The sequence below is a fragment of the Cetorhinus maximus genome, chromosome 4 (assembly GCF_964194155.1).
Source record: "Cetorhinus maximus chromosome 4, sCetMax3.hap1.1, whole genome shotgun sequence".
Classification (NCBI taxonomy): domain Eukaryota; kingdom Metazoa; phylum Chordata; class Chondrichthyes; order Lamniformes; family Cetorhinidae; genus Cetorhinus; species Cetorhinus maximus.
In genome coordinates, this window is record NC_135882.1 from 63,002,697 (window position 1) to 63,024,117 (window position 21,421).

At 41.4% G+C, this 21,421-nt stretch overlaps 1 protein-coding gene and 1 long non-coding RNA gene across 4 annotated transcripts in view; one reads left to right on the forward strand and one right to left on the reverse strand.

Annotated features, from left to right (window-relative positions):
• mib1 (MIB E3 ubiquitin protein ligase 1) overlaps positions 1-21,421 on the reverse strand; it is a 187,280-nt gene that overhangs the window by 68,486 nt on the left and 97,373 nt on the right. The window lies entirely within an intron of this gene.
• On the forward strand, positions 12,966-18,696 carry LOC144679643 (uncharacterized). Its single transcript, XR_013576387.1, has 3 exons — positions 12,966-13,362; positions 14,889-15,057; positions 18,633-18,696. It is a non-coding gene; the product is annotated as an uncharacterized LOC144679643 (long non-coding RNA).

The window sequence follows — 21,421 nt, forward strand, 5'->3', positions numbered from 1 at the left end:
CCGCCCTTTTACTATTGACATGCTTATAGAATACTTTGGGATTTCCTTTTATGTTAGCTGCCAGACTTTTTTCATAATCCCTCTTTGCTTCTTGTATTTGCTTTTTCACATCCCTTCTGAAGCTTTTTTATTCAGCTTGGTTCTCAATTGTATTTGCTACCTGACAGCTGTCTTAAGTACACTTTTTCTTCTTTAACTTAATTTCTATCTCCTTTGTCATCCAGGGAGCTCTGGGTTTGTTTGTCCTACCCTTCCGTTTTGAGGGAACATACCTTGACTATGCACAAACCATCTCCTCTTTGATGGCAGCCCATATTCAGCTACAGTTTTTACCGCCCCTTTGGTTCCAGTCTATCTGGCCCAGCTCCATTCTTGCCCCATTGAAGTCCGCTCTCTGCCAGTTGATTATTCTTACTCTGGATTAAACAATGTCATTTTCCACCATCATCCTAAACCTTATGATACAATGATCACTGTCTCCTAAATGGTCCTCCACTGTCACTTGATCTACTTGGCCCACCTCATTCCCAAGAACCGGGTCTAGCAGTGTCTCTTTTCTTGTTGGACTGGACACATACTACTGTAGGAAATTCTCCTGAATAGGATCTAGGAACACTTGTCCCTCACTGCCGCTATCCCAGTCTAGATACAGGTAGTTAAAGTCTCCCATTATAACTATGATGTTCCATCTCTCCGTAATTTCCTTACAGATTTATTCCGCTGTATCCTTCCCACTAGCTGGCGATCTATATATTACACCGAGCAATGTAATTGCACCCTTCTTATTCCTTAGCTCTAGCCAAATCAATTCTGTCCTTGAATCCTCCAACACATCCTCTTTCTCCAGTGCTGCAATACTCTCCTTAACCAAAAACACCACCCCTCCTCCTTTTTTCTCTTTCCTGAACACCTTGTAATCCGGAATATTTAACACCCAGATCTGCCCTTCTTTAAGTCAGGTCTCCGTTATCGCCACAACATCACAATCCCACAAGGCAATCTGTGTCTGTAACTCCCCAATTTTATTAACTATACTCCATGCCTTCACATACATGCAGATTTAGACTTCATCACTTGCTCCCTTATTCCGACTCCATCTATTAACTTACTATTCTCTACTTTAGTGCTTTCTCCCAGCATTCCGTGCACCCTGGTGTTACTTTCTAACATTCGCTCCTGGTTCCCACACCCCTGCTGAGTTAGTTTAAACCCTCCCCAACAGCACTAGCAAAACCCCGCAAGGAACTCAGTCCCAGCTCTGTACAGCTGCCATCTCCCCAGAGCCAGTACCAGAAATCAAAAGCCCTCCCTCCTGCACCATCTTTCCAGCCTCGCATTCATCTGTCTTATCTTTCTATTTCTGTACTCATTTGCATGTGGTACTGGGGGTAATCCGGAGATTACTACTTTAGAGGTCCTGCTTGCTAATTTTCTACCTATCTCCCTAAGTTCTGACTGCAGGACCACATCCCCCTTACTGCCTATGTCACTAGTATAATGTGGACCATGACTTCTGGCTGTTCGCCCTCCCCCACAAGAATGTCCTGCAGCCGTTCTGTGACATCCTTGACCCTAGCAGCAGGGAGGTAATAACCATCCTGGAGTCACGTTGACGGCCGCAGAAACGCCCATCTGCTCCCCGAACTAAAGAATCCCCTACCAGTACTGCCCTTCCGCTCTTCTTCCTCTCCTCCTGTACAGCTGGGCCACCCATGGTGCCACAAGCTTGGATCTTGCTGCACTCCTCCAGGGATCCATCGCCCTCACTGATATCCAGAATTTAAAAATGGTTAGTGAGTGGGATGTCTGGGGTCTCCTGCAATATCTGCCTATTTCTCTTGGACTGCCTGGCAGTCACCCTTTCCTTATCTGCCTGTCTGCCCCTATTTTGTAGTGTGACTGCCTCTCCGAATGTGCTATCCACGTAGTGCTCTGCCTCACAGATGCACCTCAGTGACTCCAGTCGCTGCTCAAGCTCTGAATCGCGGATCTCAAGCTTGTGTCGCTGGTGACATTTCTTGCACATGGGTTTGTCTGGGTCACAAGAAGTGTCCACGACTCTCCACACGCCATAGGATGGGCATTCCGCTTGGGTGAGCTGTCTTGCCATGCCTTAACTTTAAACTCTCCTCTTGCACTGTTTTCAATCTCCCAACTGCCTCTACTCTTGCGCTGTTTTCAATCTCCTGTCTCTCCTTTCGCGCTGTTTTCCATCTCCCGACTGCTTCTCCACTTCCATATCAGCCATACTTCTCCCATGCATGCTTTCAGTTCTTCAACACCAGCTTACATTTTGCTCCTTGCTCCATCTGTTTCATTAAGCAAACGCCTTTCTCACTTTAAAAACCCTTAAAAGCTCTTATGTCTTGTTTATGCATCAAGAACTCATTCTTTTATCTCTTCTGCTCAGTGGACACCTCATCACCCTGGAAAGCACAGAAGCTGTCTAAGCGAAGGGCAAGATAGAAATACAAGTTGTTGCTTTTAATTCAAGATTATAGCTTTTGATTTATTTATGCAATTAAATCAGCAAAACTTTCAAGTGTCTTTTTAATTGGTAAAAGTTGGGTTTTGCAACCCATAATGAAACTATCCTTCTCATTAACTGAGTGTTTCTTTAGCAATGAAATTTTTACTCACAAGTTGAAATGTAATACACAATTAAACACTGGGCAAAGAAGCAATAACTTGCACTTTGCACAGCACCTTTCATGTGCTCAGGGTATTTTAATTCACTGATGCTTTACACTTCAAGCGTGATCACTTTGGTAGACAAATGAGACAGCCACTGCACACAGCAAGGATCCACAAACAGCAAATGACATGACTCAGTGAATCTGGTTTCTGGTGGTCTTGATTGAGGAAGAACCTTTGGCCCTTCGAATAGTACCATGGAATCCTTTGCATCCACTTGAACAAGCAGATGAGACCTTGCTTTAACAATCAGTCCTTACTCTATGCTGCACTGAATTGTCAACTTATATTATGTGCTCAAGTCCGAGAGGTTCTAACCCACAACTTTCTTGGAGATCAGAAAGCTATCAACTGAGACAAACCTGTTATGACGTAGCGGGTGATGTGTGCCAGGTGGACCAAATACACAAGGGAAACTTGGCTACACTATCACAACAGTTTTGCAATTTGCATTCATTACGAGAAAATTTGGGCACTGAATTCTGAAGTAATGAGTCCACTAACATCTTCAGAGATTCTAAAAGTTAAATTAAAGCACTTATTAACAAAAGAAAAGATTTCAAGCACATACATAAGATTACAGTTACTTAATACGATTAAAAAATCCCAAAATCCCTAATTAAACTGACTCCCAATTGCACAGCCCCTTAAAGGCAACAGTCCAAAATAGATTTTAAATTTAAATAGCAAGCCAGCAGATTTACCACAATACCCACTCTACAGTGGAATTCCAAAGGTTTTTCTCCAACTTTAGTTTCTGGACACAGCAGACTTTTACAAACATGGCTGGAGGCTTCCCCAAGGCTGTTTTACATACTCCTTTTAGTTCTTAGTTCTTTAGTTCTCCTTTAGTTGTTAGGCCCCCAACATCACCTTCCTTCCTTCTTTATATATGTTTCCCTCTCTTTAATCTGTAAATCCCATTGTTCTATATGTCTTTGGAAATGTACTTTTCCCATAATATAAAAATCTTTCATGTTGCCAATAAGGTCAGTACCTTTGGGAAAAATAAACATAATAACCTTGCCCCATTTATCTTGTCAGCTGTAAACATCCTACCATCCCTTTGAAGCCCAAACAACTCCTTCACTTAGCTAAAAACGCAAATTTCCTTCACACCTTACATGTTAAGTCCTCATCCAAGTTTACTCATTAGCATTCCAAATACCTTTTACCCCATTTTCTTTTGATAATTTCAAGCTTGCAGCCTATCTGACTCTAATTTAATTAAATCACACAGTACCATCTACACTCACACCCATAAACCTACTTTACAATAAACCACAATAATATTATGAAACTTATTAAAGTTTCATGACAAATTGAACATGTTTTGTTTTCAAAACAAAAACAAAATTACCTGGAAAAACTCAGCAGGTCTGGCAGCATCGACGGAGAAGAAAAGAGTTGACGTTTCGAGTCCTCATGACCCTTCAGCAGTTCTTCTCCGCCGATGCTGCCAGACCTGCTGAGTTTTTCCAGGTAATTTTGTTTTTGTTTTGGATTTCCAGCATCCGCAGTAGTTTTTTGTTTTTATCTCTATGTTTTGTTTTCATTCCAATTATGTTTATTAAGTGCAAACAAAATAATAAATTATGGCAGCATTGGATGTATTGCAACTAGCCACTGTTCCAGGGCTAGGAAGGCAAAACATTGATCAGGAGGCATGCTCCCAGTAACTGTACAGCAAACTATGGCTCAGACTTTCCTAGGCCCTGCAACCATTTTAATGATACATCGTATATCAACGCTACAGAAGAAAGAAGGAATTGTAGGATAAGTGGGCACTCCATATTTTTCATGGTCTTTTGTGCCAGTTACTCTTTTCTGAAAACAGTTGTAAGTTAATTTCCATAACCCCACCTCCCCACTGAAAATATGGTAATCGCGATTTTGCTGGATTCCTGCTAGTTAAGACTTAAAAATAATGGTGCTTACAGCCTGCAGCAATGTTTACAGCTGACTGCTTGCATGATTAATCGAGGCTAGAGGTCAGGGTCTCTACTGTCAAGTTCATGACACGTTAACAACGTGGTTTCAACTGAAACATACCAACTGATTCCACCGAGGTGAGAGTGGCACAGTGGGAGTAGCCCTTTTGACGAGTGTCACACTTCAGTTTCATATAAAAGCTGGTTCTAAGGCTTTACATTGCAACCCAGTTTACATATTTGTTGAATTGCTGGGAAACTTAAGGAAGTGGCCCTAGAAATAGTGGATGCATTGGTGGTCATCTTCCGAGATTCTATAGACTCTGGAACAGTTCCTACAGGTTAGAGGGTAGCTAATGTAACCCCACTATTTAAAAAGGGAGGTAGAGAGAAAACAGGGAATTATAGACCAGTCAGCCTGACATCAGTAGTGTCCTCGTACACCAGTCGTTGAAGGTAAGCATGCAGGTGCAGCAGGCGGTAAAGACGACAAATGGTATGTTGGCCTTCATAGCGAGAGGATTTGAATACAGGAGCAGGGATGTCTTGCTGCAGGGCCTTGGTGAGACCACACCTGGAATATTGTGTGCAATTATGTTCTCCTTATCTGAGGAAGGATGTACTTGCTATAGAGGGAGTGCAGCGAAGGTTTACCAGACTGATTCCTGGGATGTCGGGACTGACATATGAGGAGAGATTGAGTCGGTTAGGATTATATTCGTTTGGAGTTCAGAAGAATGAGGGGGGAATGTCATAGAAATCTATAAAATTCTAACAGGCCTAGACAGAGTAGATGCAGGAAGGATGTTCCCTATGGTGGGGGAGTCCAGGACCAGGGGGTCACAGTCTGAGGATACGGGGTAGACCATTTAGGGCTGAGGCGAGGAGAAATTTCTTCACACAGAGAGTGGTGAGCCTGTGGAATTCACTGCCACAGAAAGTAGTTAAGGCCAAAACATTGTATGCTTTCAAGAAGGAGTTAGATATAGCTCTTGCGGGCGAAAGGGATCAAAGGATATGGGGAGAAAGCAGGAGGAGGCTATAGAGCTGAATGATCAGCCATGATCATAATGAATGGCGGAGCAGGCTCGAAGGGCCGAATGGCCTACTCCTGCTCCTAGTTTCTATGTTTCTATGAAACAATGGCCATACCATTTATGATTCACCACTTTATCCTCAAAATGGTGTATACTAATCAGAAATGCAGGTAAACATGGAGGAACTTATACAGTATGCTGGGTGGTTAAATTTATGGGGTATATTGCTGACTGGCAGAGCAGGAAAAGCAGGGCCTATGATTAGAAATGGCTTAGGTTCTCTGAAGTTTAGAATAAGAGGCGATCTAATTGAAACGTATAAAATTCTTAGAAGACTTGACAGGGTGCAAGCAAAGAGGCTGCTTCCTTTAGCTGGGAACCTAGAACATGGGGTCACAGTCTCAAAATAAGAAGCCAGCCATTTAGGATAGAGATGAGGAGAAATTTCTTCATTCAGAAAGCTGGGAATCTTTGGCAGAATTCTAGAGCGCTGTCTATGTTCAGTCAATAAGTAAATTCAAGACCGAGATCAATAGATTTTTGGGCACTATGGGAATCAAGGGATATGGGGACAGTGAAAAAGTAGAGTTATAGTAGCAGCGCATCCACAATCTTATTGAATAGTGGAACAGGCTTAATGGACCATATGACTCCTGCTTTTGTGGTGCAATCAGGAATAGTTCAGTTGTTACCCTCCAAAGTGACAATCTCCCATCCCAAATTGACACAGAAGTAATCTATAGGGATAAGTACTCATTTAGGTTTTTTATAATCTGTCATAAAATACCAAAGGGTGCTACTTGCTTCTCCACAATTACCTGAATTTCTCCTGCCTAACATAAAAGTCTCAGCCATGGCTCTGTGGGTAGCATTCCTGTCTGAATCAGAAGATCATGGGTTCAAGTCCTACTTTAAGAGACACGATCACAAAATCCAGGCTGACACCTCAGTGCACTGACAAAGTGCTGCACTGCTGGAGATGGTGTATATAAGATGAGACGTTAAACTGACGCCACGTGCCCTCAAATGGCTGTGACAAATCCCATGGGCTATTTGAAGAACAGAAGGAGAGTTATCCTCGTACCCTGACCACTACTTATCCTTCAGCTAGCACATAAAACTGATTATTTAGTCACTATCTCATTACTGTTTTGGGATCTTGCTATGCACAAATTGGTTGCATTGCATTCCAATAGTACATCAGAAGTTCTTCATAGGCTGTAAACAGATTTGTGATGTCTTAAGGACATGAAAGATGCTATATAAATGCAAGTCTTTCTTTTTTATTTTTCTAGAAATGCTTTGGCACTTCCCAGGTGGGATCTGGAATTGGTACTGAACTGTGAAAAAAAAGATAGGAAGTTAATCTGCGGATGAATTTTGAGAATGTTTATAAAGGGGTGAAATGAAAAGCAGAGGTCTATGTAAAGGGTTCTGAAGAGTAGAATTGAGACAGTTGAAGGGACTTCCATCATTGGTGGGATGAAGAGATGGTGGGGAAAAAAGGAATCAATGAATTGAAGCATGAGAATAGGAGCAAAAAAATCCAGATGCTTTAGCTCTGTTCAATTCTCATCTTTCAGCCAAATTTTGCAAATGGCAGGGTTTCCCTTAATTGGCTGGTAGCTCTGTAGTCTCAGCAATGCCAGTGGAGGCAGTGGCCAAGACTGGGACTACAAGCAGTCACCAGATTCTAAGTCCTGGAGTCAAGGAACAGGTAAGTGCAGGAGCAAGGTTCTCAATGCAGGGAGCTGAGGTGATCTTGATGGAGAGGCCATGGGGGAGGGAATGCCTTCAAGGGGTTGACCTAGGATAGCAGGGGTGCTCCAATGTGGAAAGGAGACCCTTGAGTAAAGCACCCCCTCCCCAACCCCTGAACCCCTCCTGCCAGCCTCAAAATAGAGACTGTGCAAGGTTATTAGCCTCAACTGGGGCGAGGGCAGGCAGGCCACCATCTGGAAAATTTTACCCCCACCCCCAACCAACTCTGCCTGCAAACCTCTCGACAGGAAACAGTAAAATTCTGCCCCTTGTCCCAAATTAATTCACATCTTTGCCCCAGTCTCCCAAGATCTCAGGCATATTGACCATGGGCAGAATTTTGCCCTTGGCATGTGGGAAGCCAACCACTGCCCGTGATCGGCAGAACACCGTGATTTAATGCGGGTGGGCCAATTAAAGCCCACCCAGTGTAAGAAGCGGCTGTGGAATGGGCGAGAAGAGGCGGGCGGGGTGGGGATGCTCAATGTCCACTGGGTCCAATGGCGACCCGGCAGTCCATTCAAATGCTTCCCCGGCAGCTCTTGGAAGGCTGCCACTGAAGGATGCAGAAGTCGTGATGGACAGTGTTGTGGGTGGACACAGTAGGCAGGAGGCAGGTCGGCGTTGCAGTTGGCCCCGCATTTCTCAGATGAATGCCTCGCTGCCCTCTTGGAGGAGGTGGCAGCGCGGAGAGAAACCCTTGTCCCAGGGACGGGAGGAGGAGGTTCCCCCACCTCACCAAAAAGACCTGGGAGGAGGTGGCATCCAGGGTCAGCAGCCACAATGTAGTGAGGCGCACCTGGGTGCAGTGCCGGAAGCGCTTCTATGCTCTCCTACGATCGGGGTAAGTACCGTGTTGGCATAAGTCACTTTGCAGAGCAGTTAAGAGCTGCCTATCCCCCCGTGGACCTTAGAGGTGTTAGAGTGTGAGTGTCAAGTGTCAATGAGGCAGCATCTGGACTGAGTGCCTTGCGGCTCCAGAGTCACGGATTGGCTGAGCTCTGCGAGGTATTCCTCAGGTGGGGCTGGCCAGGCTGCAATGGCAATGCAGGTACAGGGTGGATTAATTAGTGCTCCTCTATCCTTTCAGGAGAAAACAGCCCATAACAATGCAGAGAGGTGGCGTACCGGCTGGGGACTGCCACACCTACTAATCCTCACTCGTTATGTGCAGCCTGGAGCTGGAGAGGCGCCATGCATCTAGGTCAAGCAGCCGCGGGGGGGGGGTGGCAGAAGGAGGTAAGAGTGCAGTGCACTGCGGTGAGAACGTCGGTAATTGCAACCATTCCATTGTAGTCTCTATATTGATGTGTGCCTCGACCCTGGAATCCCCATTGATAATGGAAGATGAGGGCACCCTGATCTTGTCTCATGAGGCTGCCAGGCATGCACAGTAATAGTGTGACAACTTCAACTAATGACATGCCCTTGTTGTTCCTTTTAGGCTCATCACCAGCCCTTCAGGATGAGAAGCCTGAAGGCCTGTCCCTGACCCCGGAAGACAACACCGATCAGAATGCACCTGCATCACACCCACTCTCTGAAGCAGGCACCTGCACAGATACCAGCAGCTCGGTGGGCATTAGATTGCCAGCAACTACCTCAGTACATATTGGTGAGGGCACTTCACACTCACTTGAGGTGCAGGCAAAGGCAGAGGGTGCCCTGGGCGCTGGTAGTCAGGACTGCTGGGGACCAGGACAATGCTCAGTTGGTGGCTGATGATGTGCCTCTGGAGTCGTCCATGAGGCAGCAGATGCTGGACATAGAGCAGGGTGTGCGGGGCGGTCTGGTGGAGATACATGAGGGAATGCGTACCATGGTCTCCATTGTGCAGGGGTTCTTGAGCATGCGTTGACCCTCATGGACGAGCGCAATGCCTCCCCCATGGAGACCGTGGCAACTCTCATGGAGAGGGTCCTTCAGGAGCTGAATCAGGGGCTCCTGGGGATGCGCTCAGACCTGCAAGCCCTCATACCGGCAATGATCTCAGGTGGTCAGTGTCAGTGCGGGAGATGGATTGGGCACCCAGTAGCCCAGCTAGATGCCCGTCCATCAATGGTGAGCAGGGAGGTTCAGAGTGACCTCGCGTTGGCGCACGAGCTGTCTGTCAGCTCTGCAGGCTTCTCGCAGGATGCTCCAGATGACGGCAGTAGCTTCTCCGCCCCTCTGCCAGTGACCGTGACGTCCGATGAGGTTGCAGTGACTGGGGAGATGCCAGCCGTGGCACTGGTCGCTCCCTCACAGGCGGAGCCAGCACAGGCTCCACGGGCCAGAGAACGCCAAGGTCATCAAGGCCAACAGGACAGCAGATCAGCAGGCTGTTTCCAATGCTGGTGCCAGCGAGGGGGGAGCACCTAAACGTAGCACTCGCAAGTTAAAAGCACCTTAATCATAACATGGCCTGATCACAGGTGATATTTGTTCCACCATTTTTCCGTTCAGTGTTTATTGGTGTGAACGAAAACACTTGTCAATGTTAGTTTGTAGAATGTTTGCCAGGCACCTTTTAATTAAATGTGTTGTTGTGCAACTGGCCTCTGGATGCTTCATTTGTTCTGCAGGTGCAGGGTAAGCCATGATATTATGATGGACGTGTTTCACCTTAAACTTAATTGAAATGGCACACAGTGTATGTAGTTGACCAAGGAACTGGTCCTGTCAGGGATTGAGTATGGAGCCTGCAGACTTGGCATGTGATGGTGGCTCTTATTTGGTAGGCTAGCTGATGGAGCGTTGGATCAAAGTGTCCTGGGTGTCCCTGCCTTCTTGGGGGTTGCCCAGGTCAGTGTCTATGCCCTCAGCATTCTCCTGACCGGGCTCATCCTCTAACTCACTACTGGACTCATCATCTGTTGCCTGAGCAGCTGCATCAAGATCTTCTTCCTTCACTGCATCCCCCCTTTCCAATGCCAGATTGTGGAGAGCGCAGCATGCAACCATATCAGTGTCACAAGATCTGGGGGATATTGGAGTGCGCCCCCTGAATGGTCCAGGCATCGGAAGTGCATCTTGAGAAGACCTATAGTTCTCTCTACCACAGCCCTTGTGGAGGTATGGCTCCTGTTGTCCCACTGCTCGGCCTCTGTTCTTGGATGGCGGAGAGGTGTCATGAGCCACCTTTTGAGGGGATAGCCCTTGTCACCCAGCAGCCATCCATTCAGTCGGGATGGAGCACTGAAGAGCTTCGGTACCTGGGAGTGTCTGGGGATGTAAGTGTCATGGGAGCTGCCAGATTACCTTGCACAGACTTGCAGGGTCTGCATCTTGCAGTCACACACTATCTGCACGTTCATGGATTGGAATCCCTTCCTGTTGACGAAAGTGCCCAGCTCACCCACTGGCGCCCTGATGGCCACATATGTGCAGTCGATTGCACCCTGGATGCGGGGGAACCAGCCTCTGGCTCGCTCAGCCTGGCTGGCTTCGTCCTTATGGTAATGAATGAAAGTCAATGCATGCCTGAAGAGAGCATCTGTCACCAGCTTGACGCAACTGTGGACAGCTGATTGTAAGACTCCACACAGATCCCCCACTGAGCCCTGGAAGGAGCTGGAGGCATAGAAGTTGAGGGCCAACCTGACTTTCAGCGCCACTGGCAAAGGGTGTCCATGCACACGGTCGCAGCTGATCTCAGGGCCAATCCTCTGACAAATGGAGATCACTGTCTCCCTTGAGAGGTGGAGCCTCCTTCGGCATTGCACCTCAGACATATTGAGGTAGCTGCATCGCCGCCTGTAACCCTGGCCACAGGATAGTGGCATCTTCTGCGGCCCGTTCCGCCTTGGACTTCCTCTGTTGACCAAGCGCCCCTTGTGCCTGCACTTCTCCTCCCACAGGTTGCTCCCCTGGAGGCTGAATAGGGCCATCTGACCTCCTCTCCCTTCTGGCTCTCTCTTCCTCCTCAGAGGAGGTGCCTCCAGCGGAGACCACAATCCCATTACCAGGGTAAGGAAAGGCTGTCTAATACCTGGTAGGCCCCAAGTGGTATGAATCCTCCGGGGGCCTGTAAAGCAACACTGAGTCCTCAACTGAAGCCTCTTACTTCTGTCAAAGCAACTCTGAAGTGAAATGAAGATGTCCTGTTCACACAAGCAAGCTGCAGCAAGTTATATCCTGAACTACAAACTACTCGCATTTACAAGCCCACTGACCCCTCTTATCCCGCCTGTGGATGAGGCTTTTGAAAATGTGGCCTGCCCACCTGCCCGTTTAGCCTATGTGATGGCCTGAAAATCGCACGGGCTACGTAAACTCCAAGACAATTGGTGTCTCAAGGGCCTTAACTGGCCACTTAATTAATGGCAGGCATGCCTCCGTCTTCATCGCGCGCCCGCCTAGCGAAATATCGCGAGTGCGTGCATTGACGTTGGCACACTCGGCCAACGTTAACGTGCTTTATTTCATGCTCGGGCATGTCAGGCACACACCCACAAGCTGAGCTAAAAATTCTGGCCCATGTCTCTGAAGACACACCTTTAGCCCTTAGTTAAAAAGGAAAACAAAAACTAAGGGTTGTAGTTACAGACTTGATGCTGTATAATTACAACATGCCTTCATTTAGTTTACGACTTCTGATTGGTCTAGGTAGTTTATGTTGTCTTCGGCCTCTTCTCTCTCCAATCTGTTTAGTGTCTATATTGATCATCTGACTTCCTTCTGCTAGATTTTTTAAAATTCTTCTAAATACTAAGGAATTAGATGTTTTGGCCTGGTCTTAGTCCAACAGTATCTTCAGTGTTTAAAAATAATCTGAAGGATAGTTTATAGTATTGGGTTTGACTTAATTCTACCTTAGCTAGACAGCTGCAGATAAATTGGCACTCACAGGGTAAATAAGACCTTCTACAGTAAAATATTGTACATATCTTCAGAGGCATCAAAGCTCTGAGAGTTATGATAAAATCCATACCTGATCCAAAATCATTAGACAAAGTTATTGCTATACTTTAAATGCAAAATAAGAGACTAGATGACTTATGAAACATGTTTCTCTTAGCAGGTTTTCATACTTTTGAAACAAGCAAGCTGCAAGAATTTTTCAAACAGCAATAATAAATGTATGCTACAATTCCCATTTTTTAAAAAGAAACCACCTAGCACATATATTCTACAATCCCTCCAATAGTACCTCTGCACTAAGTACATTTTTTCCACAGGTCTTTATTACTTCAAAATGATAAGAAATCAAGTTACACAATCTGTTCTTTTGGTGATAGATTTTTTTCCCACTTTCTCCCAGTTGACACTTTCCTTTGGTTCTAGCATTCATATCCTCTGCAGTGCTTCTAACTATAGTGCAGATTGCATCAGACTCTACCATGTGCAGCAGAGGAACACTGAAAAGCCAGGAAATTATTAGTAGAAACATGAGAGACTGCTTTATTTGGCTCAACTAAAAATAGAACCAAATGGCACAGCCTCGTCAGGGATCTGCAGGATAAGCAATCGATATGCTGAGAACACGATAGAACTACCCCAGTTCTTAGATCGACAATCGACAGCTGAAAGGCTATTTTTTGCTATGGTTGACTAAATATGGTCAGGGAGGGAGCGATACTGGAGAGCTTGGTTGCCTGGCAGTGCATGTTTCAAATGCTTAGCTGACTATAAAGCTAGAGCAGTTTCATTTTTTTCTTCTGAGTGTAAAATGTGTCCAGCAGCTTTGTGTGTATGGAAGCTCTGACCTCAGTAGCAGACCTGACCTCTGAAGGACCACAGTAGTCTCGAACAGATGTTCAATCTATACGTAAAGCCAGAAGTGAGAAGTGACGCAGTGCAGCGTCGAAGCAGGCAGAAGATCCATCTTTCCAACTAAAGTGCCGAACCTTTCTCAGCATCTCTTTCTCTCTCCCTCTCTCTATATCTACTTCTCAGCCTCTGCTAATCACCTGAACAACCACCCTGCAGTGTTCAACTTCTGGCAGGGCAAGCAAAAGGTATTTGTTTCCCAATAATGCAGGCAGAGCTGTATAGTTCTTTTTAAAAAAAAAGGAAAGCTGTTAAGGCTTGTGCAAATTGCCCATTTAATTTTTTTAGGTGCATTAATAATGGAATCATGCTGTTTTTTTTTAACATCAGTGTCTAACTGGTTTCTACTTTTTCCCTAGTAAAAGATGGGCCGATTTAACGTCAGCAGCAAATAGTTTTGGATGAATGCTTGCATCCCTCCTTGTTAATTTGATCAACAGCAAAATACTGCATGTTTCTAACAAACTTATTTTGCATTATAGTGTCATAAAGTCATTATATGGAGAGGAAGTTAATATGGTGCTGTCAGTGGCAGCTTTTAGCTAGCTATATGCATGTGTCCTGCAAACGTCCTCCTGTTCAAGTGCAAATGTAAAGCTGTAAATTTAATTGTACATGATTTGGGTTGAGTTTAAGACACTTTTAAAAATGAGTTTCAAAGTCAACAGTAATTTTAATCTTAAACAAAACTGTACTTTTAACAGAAGATGATGGGTTCATGCCTGCAATTAGGTTTTGAGCAATAATTTGTCATAGTTTTAAAAAATCTGAGTTTAAATGCATGAAACTAACAGATATGGCTGCGACAAAAACAACCTGTTTTAAATACGCAGACTGTCTACTGGATTTTTTTTTCAATGCTGCAGTGCTTTGACTTCCCCGCTAACTACAATTCGGATTTGTTCAACCTCTGAACTTGTTTTTAAAAAATAAACACCGTGCTGCATAAATTTACTTTCAATGCTTATCCACCTTCCGTAAAATATCTTGAATGTGATGCCATTGTCCAGACAAGCAGAAGACTTGTAGGGAAATAATACAGCTGAGAGCACTGTGCTATAGGCAAAGCGCTCTTAACAGTTTAATGGTTGATAAATTTCAAATGTGCCTGAACTGCACATTTGAACACCAGGTTCAATTTACATTTTTATGCTTTTCACATGATTATTTCAAAAAAGAGTTTTGCCTCTAAGGGAGAATTTACTTATGGAATTGGAGAAAGGGAAAAAATATTTAGTAGCAATCTGTTCACTTCACATTTTTGTGTATTGACATGGAAAACATGGAATAGATTTATGCCTCTTCCACCTCTTCCCCAATCCTAAAGAAGTGAGTGAACAAAAAAGTACTATATTAAAGAAGTGCAGGGTAAGCATCAAATTTCCATCTAGTTTACTTGTAGCATAAATCCCAAACATAATTAACTTCTTATTCCATTTTATCATTTCAAATATCACCAGCGATGAAATATTGGGAGGCATTTGAAGCGTAGCATCAAGGCTACGGAAAGCAGAAAGTTAAATTAGAAATGGACTGCTTCAGCTACTCATATTAACACCAAAAGATCAAAGTTAGGTATCGTAAGACAAATTCTAAAATGAGACAAGTTTTTTTTTAAAGTTCTTGCAAACAAAAATATGCCAACAATGAACCTACAGATGAAAAACAAGTTAACAATAATGATCAAAAGAAGTTTCTGTGTCCACAAACACAGGCCACATCTCATAAATGGAACTTTGAAATACATTAAAAGGGAACAACTTAATTTCTTCAGCAAATGGCACTCAAAGTTTGGATGGATAAACAACAGAAAGTGAACAACAGCTGCTGGCATTTGATTTTGAGTTGTGAAAGTTTAACTTCTGCACCTATCAATTTTTCAGGTAATCGATAAAATTGCTTTGGGGCAAGTTGCATTTTTTAATCATCCTTTCTGCGCTATTTCTGCCGTGTTAATTGCAGCTTTTTATTCAGGTTTGAACAATAATGTTAAACAAGTGACCTAATTGTGCTTCAGCAAACAGGTGAATCTTATAACAAGACACATTGTTTTTAAGCATCCATATTCAAGACAGATGACCTGCAAGTGTCTACCCTGCCTGGAACACATACTTCTTTATATGCCCATATGAACCTAAACAACTATGGAATGTAAAGAAGTATGTATTTCTGGTGGGCAACAAACAACCACGAAGAACACAAAGGCACTTAAAGTGGACCAAAACATACAATGGAAAAAATACAAGGCACTTGCATGGCTATTGCGTAAACAAGATCTACTCCAATGCTCGTTTTTTTCCTGAATTCAAAACACAATTTACATGTAAACAAACTTGGTTGAAAAGGAATAAAAGCCACAGATCAATCCAACACCACTAATAAAAAGCACAACAGAAAAATGTGGATCTAAGCACCACGCTTTAAACTAGCTGTCCGTTATTTGTGTACCCAGCACAACTTTAAGCATACTAATTTTACAGGTAATTAAAGACTGTAGCTAAGATTACCACAAGATTTACAAATTTATTTTACTGCTTAAAATTATACAAAATTAAAGATCCAGAAATATTAAAAATTAAATGTTTGAGCACAAAAAGCAGTAATATCGAACTGAAAACATTGAGCACAATGTGCAAGTCTCTTTTAAAATTAATTTAACTGCTGTATGTGAAACAAGACAGCCAAAAGACTTTAAATTCTAATAAGTATTGAGCTGAGTACAAAGTATGCAGTTTCAGTGCCATCACAGAATTCCACAGAATATTTAATGCAGTGAGAGGGTAAATAGGTAACAATGTGGTAATAGGGTAAAACAAAGCTTGTACTCTAACCAACTGACAAACATATATGTTGAATATTCACATTACCTTGAGCATCTTTAATGTATGGATACAGTATTCTTTAGTTCTCTGAGCCTCAAATTGGTTTGTTTCTTGTTTGTTCCATACAACCAAGGATTCTGTCCTTTCATTTACAGCCTCGCACAGAAAAGCATGATTTCAAAGGATGCAGACATAATCACAAAACGACGACCAATAATTCTCAGTGGGTAAAATGAAATGATTTTCAAGTTAAATTACAATCAGGGACTACTGAAATGGGTTTAGCTACTTCAATTTACAATACTATCAAATGCCAAAGACTATTATTCCATTGGTATAGTAATTTTCACAATGCTTGTGCCTAAGTTAAAGACCAAGAAAGAGTCTTTAAAACAGAGTACTTAAAGAGTACTTAAAAACAGAAGCTGTTGTGTAATATTCTAAAAATGTTGTACATGTTTTAAATTAAAATGGGAAGCTTTTCAAATGTTAATCACAGCATCTGCATATAGCTGCGGCACATTCAGCATTTAACAGATTAAACAGTAACATTAATAGTTTTCCAGAGCTCAAAAGTTCATCAAAAAGGACAAGTCCGAAAACTACCAAAATGCAGACAATACTTTAGTTGTATCGAAAACCATAGCCTTAACATACTAATATTGATAATAGTACTCTTTTCTCAATGTTTACACTGCAATTAGATTCAGAATATCTGCAATCCTAATTTTTGAAGGTTGGATGAATGTTGCAAATGATTGACTAAGTGTATATGTAATCAATATTTATCAGATAAACAAATTAAAGTCCCTGTATATTTTTATGCATGGAAATTAATTGTGCAGTTTCTGTAAATTTGAAAATCTTTGATGAAGTTAATAACTCATGAATAAGTTAACTACTTTTAAAAATTTGAGGGATTCAAAAGTAGTCAATTCCACAATTCCACATGCATTCCCTGTCCTTGCAATGTCACAATTTGTCCTTGCCTTCCCTGAAGCTGAAAATGCAGTTTTACGAAAATGATGTTTCACAGAAATGTCTGAAATTGTTAAATGTTAATGCGAAACCCATTAAAATTGTAAGTGGTCTACAGTCTTAAAATTAAGAGATTTAAAAATGGTAAAAGCTGCAATAAATCAAATTCTACTTTCATTTTGATAGCAATTTAGTTCAGTTGCAGCAGGATAAGATTCTTTAAATTGTTTAAAACATTATATTGTTCCTATTCATGTTTTCAAAGCTGTTATTCGCCAACTTTCACTAATCCTTGCTGAATGTTTCAATGATTAAGCTCCATTAACAAAAAAGAACTGCACATGTAGCTTTTTATCCTCCCTCCCCCACCACCTTTTTTTTGAACGAACAATGCAGACTTTTCCAGGCCACATTTGCCTGCCAACTAATGTGATTGTTCATAGCTTTACAGATTAACAAAAAAGAGAGAATGAACTTCTACTTGGACACCAACTGCTGCAATTGACACCATTTGAACCAAATTTCTGAACACCAGTGTAGAGTACAATCAACTCTGAACAGAAGACACTAGGCTGTTGACATGGTAAATATTTCATAACCCAACTGCACACTCACTAAAGTATTCCCCTCAATAACATATCCACACTAAGTACTGCTTTAAGTTTGTCAGATCAACCTACATAGCATAACACTGCAAGGATATGCCAAGAAACAAACAGAGCTGTGTCACAAGCCAACTTCCCTTAAATAGCTTAGCCACTATAAGTGTAAAAACCTAAGCACACTGGATAAAGAGTAATAAACAAGAACACAATAATATTTGACATGTCTCAAGTATTGTAACAAAAATTCAGTAAAATTTAAAGTCTCTAAAAAGCGAATTCTAAGAACATTTAAACATTATCCATCAAATTTCTGTAACCGATATTTATTTGCACAAGATGATTTGCACACTGGATAAAACATGTATGCCAAACATAAAGCAAAACTGTACTTCCACTAACTAGTTCCAAAATGTTAAACAGTAAGAATTTCGTGCTGAGATCTTTATCATTCATCTTTCTACATCTGTTCAGATCCTTTTACTTAATGGCAAGTTTGACATTCTGTAAAGCTTCATAGACGTAGTAAATAAAAGTATCATTTTTAGGAGCTTATTTCATTTATCAGTGCAACACAACTATGAATGCTGATAGTCTGAAGTTGACAAAAACTGGTTATATTTAATGAAGAAACTTGCAGAAGTTTCGATATTGCATCAGAAAAGCAATGCAAGATTGGATTTCCTTTATCGCACATGTACCAGAAACTGATATTTTACTACAAGTGGATTGCCTTTGACCACCTTGGTTGAAAAATATTTTCAGAATCTGAAAAGCACCTTCGAGTGCTCAGTCATGAGCTCTGGCTGTATTCAAGTCAAAATGGCTTACAAATATATAAACTTTTAAAGATATATAATCCCAAACATAGTTACAGAAAACTACAGAATAGAATTTGAAAGACTACTGAATTACAAAAGTTGCAGAAAGAGACAACAATGTTTGAATGACTAGTCATTGCTATTTTGCGGGCAATTACTTCTTTAGCAGCATTGTTTCAATCAAGAATCCAAAATATAACATCTCTCATCCTGACCAGCTTGATTCATTCAACAGATAAAGCAGAAGTCTGAACATTTGCTGACAGTTTTGCAACTCAAAAGATTTTCAGGCGTCTGACTGACATGATGAACAGATGTTGACTTTGAAGTATTATATTGCATGTTCCAATGTCTCCATGCCCTGATATGGCCACTGCATTAAAGTACACTGCTCTTCAAACAGGCACCCACAGCAGTCTAAGCTGCCCAAGAACACTACCACAGTGGATATTAATAGCACCAATTTACAGCTGACTATGTCACTACTGTTCCAACTACAATGCACCTGTATCAACTGGCAGTGATAGCATGCCAAAAGACTCTGGATTTAAAAATATGTACATTTCACCAGAACAGAAAAAGACTCCAAACAATATTACATTAGATATTATGATCCACAAAGGATGTGACATTTTTATTTATCCGGTCAAACAACTGCTGAAGTGAGCCAAAGAGCCACTAAAGATAATTCTTTAAGTACGGCTGATTTAAGGCCAAGGCTATATTGATAAACCCTACAAAGAGTTCTGCTTTAGGGGGCGGGGGGAGACGGAAGACAGGAGGAAAAACCATTTTAAAAGTGGGAAAGTGGAGTTGAAGCCAAAGATCAACCATGACTGTATTGAATGGCAGAGCAGATTCAACCAACTGTATAGTCTACTCCTGCTTCGATTTCTTATGTTCTAAGTTCTTAAAATGGAACATTCACCTTTATACTGCAATAGTGTTAATCATACAACAGTTGTAATATTTGTTATGATTTTCAGTAACATCTATCAACTATATTAACACAAGATGTTATAATGGATTATATGGAGATTGAAATCGAATTGAGGAATCTATTGGAAATGGAATATTAATATAACTGCCACCTTCGCTCCCACATTGGAAGTAGATATTTCAGGCATTTTGCCACTTCGCCAAAATCACTTTGTCTTGTTACCTCCCTCCTTTCAAATTTCTTAAAGTTTCCTCTTAAAATTTCTCCCTTCACCATTGGTTGTCCACTTTTCCATCTGGTATTCCAAGATTCTTAAACAAGGAACTCGACATAAATGCAAGTTGTTGTTGTTACTGCACCACAAAAAGTCCCAGAGTGTTTAGGTTCTTGCTTGTACACTACTTCCTAGTTTACCTACCTTGTATTTAAAAATAGTTAAATACAATTTTGAACATTTGATCTTAATTTTTCACCAAATGTTTCACATAGTTTATGACATTCACAATTCATGTTTGAAGAAGGGTGATTAATAATAATGAACCTCAAGATTTTCTTCAATGTAACTTTAATCTCTTAATCAGGGCATACTTTGGAAGTTAAAATGTTAAATTCAAAGTGATGTTTGTTGCTATAAGTTTCCACATCAGCCTAGGTAGAATTAGGGAAATAAATAATGTGCATTTTCAGAGAAAAAAAAAACTTCTTTTGGAAGTGAATTAGATTTCAGAACTACTGATTGAAAACTAATACAGAGGAATTAACATTCAAAAGTAAGCAAACTAGAAGATTCAGCATGCTGTGTTCATTCTTACTAAGCTGCTGTGATACAATTTCAAATTTTCAGTGAAACACCAAATAATTAAATAATAATACAAGGAAAATTAAATAGAAAAAAGGTTAATAGATATGTTGCTTTTCTGGAGAGATTTTAATGTTTTTCTTGGCTAACATCTCACTAGCCAATGCTTTGCTAAAGCTGGTAAAATGGAACCAAATCAACTTTTCAATGGATTTGGTCCCCTTCAACCAGCTGTAGCTATGCATTGATCACAACTAGGAGGAGGAGTGAAAGCAATATCCACTCACTGCCATTACTGCTGGTATATTACCAGTTCATCAACCCAGGTGCTTTGGTTAGCTAATGCATTATATAATGTATATCATTTTCAACGGTTTTACTTTGATATAAAGATACAAATTAAAACCACCTGTACAAGGGGTAACTCCAAGCCCAATACTATGTCCTTGAATTTCACTGCAATCGGTACCTGTCTGTATATCTGTTTATACTGAAAAACACACTGTACAGCTACATTGTATTTTAACTGAAATGAACTATGGAGTTGAAAGTTAATGATATGAAATGATTTCAGGGAATGCCATTGTATGAACAATTCAGCCATTTTTGTTGTATTCATTTTTGAAAAAAGGACAGAAACTAAAATCTCAACTTTAAGTTTTTAAAATGCATGATTAAAAAAGTATTGGAATATTTATTACTGTTATTGAGCACTATGTGAATTATTATGACTGCTTCTGAAAGAATAAAACGTAAGAGAAAGCTACAATTGCTGTTTGACGTAGAGGGTGATTGAGAAATTAACCCATGTTGAGAGGGTGTACAACAAAAAAATAGATAACAGACAAATATAAGTACAACACAGGAGAGCTGAAACATGTTTTATGCAGTACGCCAAATTTTAGATCAAAAGCAAACTGCTGGCACAGTAACTTGAAAACAATACATCAGTTTATAATGTTTTGATTGATCCAATAGCTCTATTGCCTTATGAATATAGTCACATAATTTGCAAAAAAAAAACCGACTGGATTCAGAATAAAAATCTGCTGATAATTTATATTTGGTTCCAAGTATATTTAAATATCGGCACTAAAATATTCATGAATTTAATACTGTGTTCAGTTCTAACGACGGATTTTGATTTAGAAAATGGGCCTTTCATTTGAAAAATTACACACATTACATGCAAAAATGTTATACTGCTTTGAGATCAATTTGAAATAATTGTCCCATTATTGTCATTTTCAGTCTTACTGAAATCTCCTCTTCCCAAAAAATATAC